This window comes from Microcebus murinus, chromosome 6, assembly GCF_040939455.1.
Source record: "Microcebus murinus isolate Inina chromosome 6, M.murinus_Inina_mat1.0, whole genome shotgun sequence".
In the NCBI taxonomy this organism is placed as follows: Eukaryota; Metazoa; Chordata; class Mammalia; order Primates; family Cheirogaleidae; genus Microcebus; species Microcebus murinus.
The window spans coordinates 54199698-54206883 of record NC_134109.1 but is presented as its reverse complement, the minus strand read 5'-3'; the positions used below and the strand labels follow the sequence as shown (position 1 = coordinate 54206883).

The following is a 7186-nucleotide window of genomic DNA, read 5'->3' as shown; positions in this document are numbered from 1 at the left end:
CCTCAACCCGGGGATTTCCCAGAGCTTCGCCGTTCCGCTGCGCACGCCCCGGGTGAATCGGTCCCGAACCGGTCTGGTGGGGAGGCGCGAGGGCTGAGAACAGCAAGTTGGCCCCGGCCGGGGTATCATCGGGTTCTCGGGGTCTTGTCTGACTCTCGGGGTCTGGGCGGCGCGGCCGCTCCCGTCACTGCGGCGAGGGCTGGGCTCACGGCCGCGCGCCCGCCGCCGCCGCCGCCTCCATGCTGCAGCGCGGGACGCAGTTCCTCCGGACCGGGCGGCTGCCGGTGCCAGCACGCGCCGCCGCGGGGAGCCCGGCGTTGGGGCCGGTCCCTGACTCGGCCGCAGCCTGGAGCCTCCGTTTCCTGCCTAGCGCCTGAACTGCGGGCTCGCCCCGGCGCCGCGGCCGGCGGGCGGGGCGCTGTGTGCAGCGGCGCGCAGGGAGGCGGTGAGCGTGTGCTGAGCTGCCTGAACCATGGGCTGTGTGTGTGTGCCTGTGTGCGCGTGTGTTTGCGCGTGTTTTTCCTTCTTCCCGTGAGGATGTGAATGGTTTCGCAGCTGGCTGTTCCCATAGGATTCTCGACTTTGGGGAGCTGTGGACTGTGAGCACAACCCACCCATATAATTTGTTTTGCACGCTTGGTTATAAGGAAAAAAGCGCAACTGGACGGGGGTGGGGCAGACCAACGAAACCTGGAAATACACACACACACACACACACACACACACACTCACAAGCGTGAGGAAGAGTTGAAAGACTTGAGAAGACTTTGATAACCTCCCAGCTGGCCCTTCTGTTTTCCGAAAAGATTCTGGATGTTTGCTACCTTTTCAAGTCATCTTGGCATCCCTCTAGTGTTTTGTAAGCTGCTTTCCATCTAGCTGCGTGTGTGTGCGCGTGTGTGCGCGCGTGTGTGTACGCGCGCGCCTATCTGATGCATTTGACTGTCTTTTATCCAACTGCCCAGAAGCAAATGTGTTAACTCGGCGATGCCCCTCCATGCCCAGGTTATTGCAGAGCGCGGAAGACGCCCAGACCCATTTTCCTGGCAGGATTCGGAGAAGCTGCTGGGTTGTGGACCCAGGTGCGTGGATTGCTTTACCCAGAAGCTTGGAAAACGCCGGTATTAACCTGCTTCCAGGTACATCACAAGGTCAAGAGAGGGTCTTGCAGCTGTCTTGTTTCCGTGCACCTGGACCTTGCTGTCTTGGCCAGAGGGATATTTACGTTTCATTCCACAGCATTTGAAGCCAAAAGTTCAGCCCTTCTAGGTGGTTTGCTGTGCAAACAAGGTAATGAAGATTGCTTTTCAAACTGCTTAACAAAATCCCTGACTCTTCCCCAGACCTTTCTTGGCTTCCTGTTCCCCACCAAAATGTCAACAGCTCTTGAATTACATGGATTTGGGTTGGAGAACTTGAAGGAAACGTAATTAAACTGCTATGCGTGAAAGCTCTCTTTGCTGCCTGCGGTCTGGTGGACTTCAAAGCCGACCGTGAGAAGAACCAGTTCCCTCCTTGCTTTTTCCTCCCCGTGCGGTGCTGGGTGTGCGTGTGCAAGTGTGAGTACAAGTGCGCGCGCGCCCGGGTGCGAGTGTGTGAGTGTGCGTATGTTAGTGTGCGTGTATCTGTGTGTGCGTGCGTGGCCGCCCTGCCTCTGCCCGCTCTCTGGGCGCTGAGCCGCGGGTTTCATGGGGCGATCACCACGGATCCCCCGCCCGGCGCGACCTGCGGGCAGCGGCGGCAGTGGCAGGAGCCGCCTCTCCGACTCCCTAGGATGCGGGTGCTGAGCTATGGCAAAGGGCAGAGAAGTGAACAAGCTCGGCATATGACTGTGAAAGCCACCTGGAGCCACCTTGCCGGGATTGTACCTGCGGGCAGAAAGTCTTCCTACGACAGACCGTCTTTTCCCCTAGAGGCACCAGGTAACAAGCAAATGACTATTCGCCTCTCCCAGTTTCCGTTTGATCTTGTTTCTAGTGTCTTATCTGCATTGCAGGCTACTTTACTTATTAATGTTTTGAAAATCATTAGGAAGGGCTGGGTATCCAAGGGCGCCTGCTCTGTGATGTTGTAATACAATTTCTAGTAGGTGGAATATAAATTTATACCTGAGCACCTAATCTAGTAGTGAAAGCTAAGGGAATATGGATATGCTCCACCCTAGTGATATTTTTTAGAGCTAGGCGTGTTTAACCTGTCTGAAGATGCCAGAGATTAAAATTCTGTGTTTCCTTCGGGCTATGGTTGCCATGGACCATTTGGTATCCAACCCTCTCCAGATTGTGCAGCGTGAGTGGGTGTTTGGTTTCCACCCATCATTTCAGCCAAAGAGCGTTTTGACCTCTCTCTACTTCTGGTGCCAGGTGGTTTTCTTTTTTTTGTTGTTGTTGTGGACGAGCTTGCCAGATCCTTTTAGCAGCTGAAAATTACGCATCTGGAGACTTTGACCCGAAATGGAGTTTTCTTGGGACTTGCTTTGCATGGATGGGAATTCATTGTCAGGGATGTGTGTGATGAGATATGGTGTTTAACTGCATGGGTTTCCTTTTATGTAGCAGAATAAATCCATGTAAGAAGTCCTTTTTATATCTAGGAGAAGGAGGCTAAAACCTTAACCACCACCCAATACCATCCCCAGCTGTATTGTCTCCCTTGCAGAGAAGAGCTTGTGTGTGCGTTTTTGGTTTTTTTGTTTTGTTTTGTTTTGTTTTTGTTTTGTGTCTGTGTAATAGGTATTTAGAAAATTCTTTTTAGTGCTTTGATTTGCAGGTTGGATTTGTGACTGCCTAATTAACATATTGGTCTGATATGTTAAGATGGAGATTCCCATGACCGGCTGAGCCAGAACAAATTTAGTTAACTTCCAAAGCCCCTTACCCTCGCACCTTATTTGTCTCATTTCCTTTTCCCTCACTTCTACATTCACCCCTTCAGAAAATTTCACTCCTTTCTGGAAAGCATTAGGATTAACAAGATAAAGCACTTCCAAAGTAGTCTCATCAATGTTTTATTCCATAGTGAAGACGGGCTGAATAATTCAGCTAAGGGAGTGCTCATTTGTCTCCCGCCTTTGGGAGCTGCCTGCTGGCTGCGTTCAGCGGAGGGTTTGGCCCCGCCAAGCACTGTGCGTCCTGCTCCAGGAGGCGGTGTGGCTGGGGCTACTTGGGGGCTTCTCTTTGCAAAAGCTGCTTCGGAGGTATAGGGGCGCTGCTTGATTTTTCTCCACTCGCTGCGTTTCTGTGGATATCCATATGATGGCATTTGCCGACTTCGAGCTGGCCGATAGCTGCTCTCCTTGTCCCTGTGAGCTGACATCCCCAACACCTCCTCTGGAGTCTGGTCTTGGCTGCTGCTGCAGCCTTCGCAGGCTGGTGGTGCTACAAGGCCGTGTATGCAGCCGGCTTTGGGGGCTGGGTTCTGCCACTGCAGCTGCCAGGCTGGCTTTGACAATTTCTCAGGGCGGGGCAGGAGAGCTCTGCTGGCCCCCTGGCAGACGGCAGGCTTGTCGTGGCCAGGCTTGTCGTGGCCGAGGTGGCCTCCTGGATGTGAGAGGAGGGAGATGGAGAGAGGCGTGTGGAGGGTGGTGGTGTCCTGCCTGTGGCTGCAAAAAAAGATCAATCTCTCTCTCTCTCTCTCTCTCTCTCTCTCTCCCTCTCCCTCTCCCTCTGCCTCTCTCCGTCTCTCCCTCTCTCCCTCTCTCTGTCTCTCTTTCTCACCCCCTTCCCCCCCAAATGAATATTCAAGAACATGGACCTTAAACTGGCCACAAAAATGCCTTGAAATTGTGCATGATTTATCAGGATTAAAAACCTGAAGCTAAGTGTATGTTTCTTAGATTCCCATTTGTTCCTCTTCTGCTCTCCTTTCATTCTCTGCTCTCCCCTCATGCTCTCCTCAATTTGATTAGGTCATTTATACCCTTTTTGCCTCCAGTTGAAACACAGCTCTGAAGTCAACTAACCTCCCTCCCCCACCTCAGACCCCGTAAACATGAAGGAGGAGGACAGGAGGGCCACACTTCAGACAGATTTGCTTTGTGAAGACTTCAAGCCTTAGGAAGAACCAGTGAAGGATACAGAAGATAACTCCACTTTAGCAGAAAAGCAGGTCCACACTCTGCCCTCTGAGGGCTCAGCAAAAAACATACAAACAAGAAAAGCGCATTGCCTGCATTAAAAACTAAATAAATAAAATTTTTAAAACTTGAGAATTTGGGAGAGATTAAGAGAGACTTTTTCTTTTATTTTATCTTTTTTTCTTTTTCTTTTTTAGTGAATTTATTTGTAATTCCCCTAACACTCAGAAAATCCTAGACAGAAATCTGATTTTTGTGTTCTAAATGTTAGCCAAGAATACCCCTTTGTTCCCCAAATTACCCCAGAATATTATTGCAGTAGAAATATCCTACTCATAATATTTATTAGCAAATAACATACCTATTCAGAGTGTGCCCAAGAAAGAAAGACTGGTGGTGAATAAAGGTACCTGGGAATTAAGGTATTTTCTCTATCTCCTGCCTCATTTCACTTTCTTCTGGCCTTTGTCCACTAACAAATCAATCTTTTGTAGGTTAAGTCTTGCCTTTGCACCCTGATCCTCAGAGAAGGCAAAACGAATGCATTAAAATGGATGATGAATGCTCAGAAGCCTAAACTTAGATTATGGTGTGATTCCTGCTTAAAAATGCCATTCATTGGTCCAGATTGGAATTAGGTTAAATGTCATAACTAAATTGAGTTCCTAGCACAGGGTTTCATGTATAGAAGTTCATCAAAAGAATGAAGGTTTTTGCCACCCTTGTCTTCTCCCTTTTTTGGAGAGATGGAGAATGCACAAGTCAGTTTGGAGATCCCAGTCCACTGTCCTTGTTAAGTATTGTCCTTAGAGCTGGCCTGGCTAACTGGCCTGGCTCACTAGCCTATCATTGATAAGACTGTCAGGTAGTGATAAGAAATTTCCCAGCAAAAGCCTCTTTCTTTGTAAGCCCTCTTTAAGTCACTATTAGTAAAGGTGGAACAATAAAACATCTATGGAAATAGACATGAACAGTTAGGTGCAAAGAAGTTGTCACTTGATTCCTATCTAGAGAACCATTTCTTTTAGTCATTTTGTTCCTTTCTCTTTTTAAGAGGAGAATGACCTTGAGCAACACCAGTCTTCTGTTCATCACGTATCTCTTTACTTCCCTCAGACATGTTAAGTGTATATGAAAAAACATATACACATATCTCATTTTTTTTAGTATTTTGTTTTATGTTTAATATAGGAAACAAATCATCTCATTTTTGAAATATGAGATTCCTGTTCTGGTTTGCTTTGGGAGGAGTTCATCAGGGCATATCTCTGATTAATACCAGCCAGAGGGGATTTCTTTCCTTTTTCTGAAGAGGGGATAGCAAGAGCTGTAGACACCTGAGTGAGAATTCTTCTACTCCTAATCCCAATTCTGTTCTTTTTGTGTCCTCTGTCATTAAATGGATTCTTGGTGTTAAAGTGATATCTGGTTATGGCATTGATGTTTAAATGATCATCATATGTTATATCTTCTTTTCATCTTTTCATCAATGACCATCATTTCCCTTTGTCCGCTTAAACCAGTGCTCTGTTTCTTCTTGCTGCTTAAAGCACTTTTGGCTCGGTAGTTTTGCTGAGTTTTCTAGCCGGTGAAATTGGGATCTCACTTTCTGCTGATACTATTGCTGTGTTTTATGTGTTTGGAATGAGATGCAGATATCTAAAAATGTTCCTGCTTCTCTATGAAACTACTACATAATAGCTAATTGGTTATTTATTTGAAGATAAATTATAATAAATAAGATTGCTAGTAAGTATTTTTGCCAATTTTGAGGTTGTAGAAAAAAACTGCTAAAACTTCCTGAAGGTTTAACTGTCTAACCTATTAGCTTATTCTATTGATTTTTATTTTCTGTTTACTAAAAAAATGTAACATGTTGATATTAACTTCAGAGTTTGTGTATAGTGTAATCAGTTCTAAGTTTAATGTTTCATTGAAGAGTAAAGATAGAAATTTAGGCCTAATAGATGGTAATGTGAGTGTGACCCACCAGGAGACATGACTAACAGATAACTTTGCTAAATCATTCCAATGACAACACGTGTGCATACTCTGCATTGTTCAATAAACTTTGATAGTGAGACTACTTATTCTATTTCTACAGCTCACATTCTCATTCTTGTGGCATCTTTCAATCATTGAGGACTACTTAGAACCTAAGGCAGTATAATTTGTCCATTACATGGTGTGTGCATGGTGAAATTAAGAAGTATTATATTTATAATTATTGAAGCTATTCTGGTTAGAGGTGAATTATTTTCATTATGCTCTATCAACATAAATTGTATGTCATTATGAAAACCCAGTTTAATATAACAGTAGACAGAAATATAAGAATTGAATACAGAGATAGGTAAGGCTGCTTTTGAGCTTTTACATCAGAGTGTTCTCATATTGTTCTGACAAAATGATTTTTACTGAACTATATAACATAATTTAATACTAATTAAAAAGTTGGTTAATGAGTGGTAGAAAATTACAATGAAATTACATGGTTATATAAATGTGCTATCATTTAACTGATATCAAGTAAACCACGTGAGAAGGCTTTATTAAACTACATTTGTATTATTTCTCATAAATTGGCTTGATAGCCAATATCTGTTATGTTGCATGGTCACATTGGAAGAAAAATGCCAATTGACCAATTTGGGTCTTCTTAGAAAATATATATTTTTATAAAAGAAAGCTGTCACATCTTAAAGCTCATAATATTCTTCTTGCATTTTTTTGTAGGAACATATATATAATTTATTGTTTTAAAAATATTCCAATGAAATATTTTGAAATTTGTATTATAATTCTTGTGAAGAACATTTGCAGATTTTTGATAGAATATTGAAGCTATTTTAGATTTTACAACAAATATGACTCTAGAAAAGAAGTAATAAAATAAATGATTAAGGTTATATAATACTTTTTAACAAAATCTGGGGGCAGTTTCTAATTTCTTAGAAAAAGAATGAAAGACAACTAATTAGTTTGATATACACTCAATCAGAAGTTGTATATTTAACCAGGAATGGAAATCAACATGGTGTAGTACTATTTATCTTAATCTATTTTCACTTCACCCTGTGCAGCTTTTTTGAGGAAGTGCTACAGAGCTTT

The 7186-nt window shown here is 44.1% G+C and overlaps 1 protein-coding gene across 5 annotated transcripts in view; it reads left to right on the top strand.

Annotated features, from left to right (window-relative positions):
- The first annotated feature begins 221 nt into the window (after nt 1–221).
- Nucleotides 222–7186, top strand: part of LRFN5 (leucine rich repeat and fibronectin type III domain containing 5) — a 223658-nt gene continuing 216693 nt past the window's right edge. For 3 of the 5 annotated variants that reach the window (XM_012767072.3, XM_012767070.3, XM_012767068.3), the window contains exon 1: nt 414–1922. The gene's annotated coding sequence lies outside the window, so the exon portion shown is untranslated. Of the gene's footprint in view, nt 1923–7186 lie in introns of all 5 variants that reach the window. The other 2 variants (XM_076004066.1, XM_076004065.1) reach the window with 1 other exon arrangement.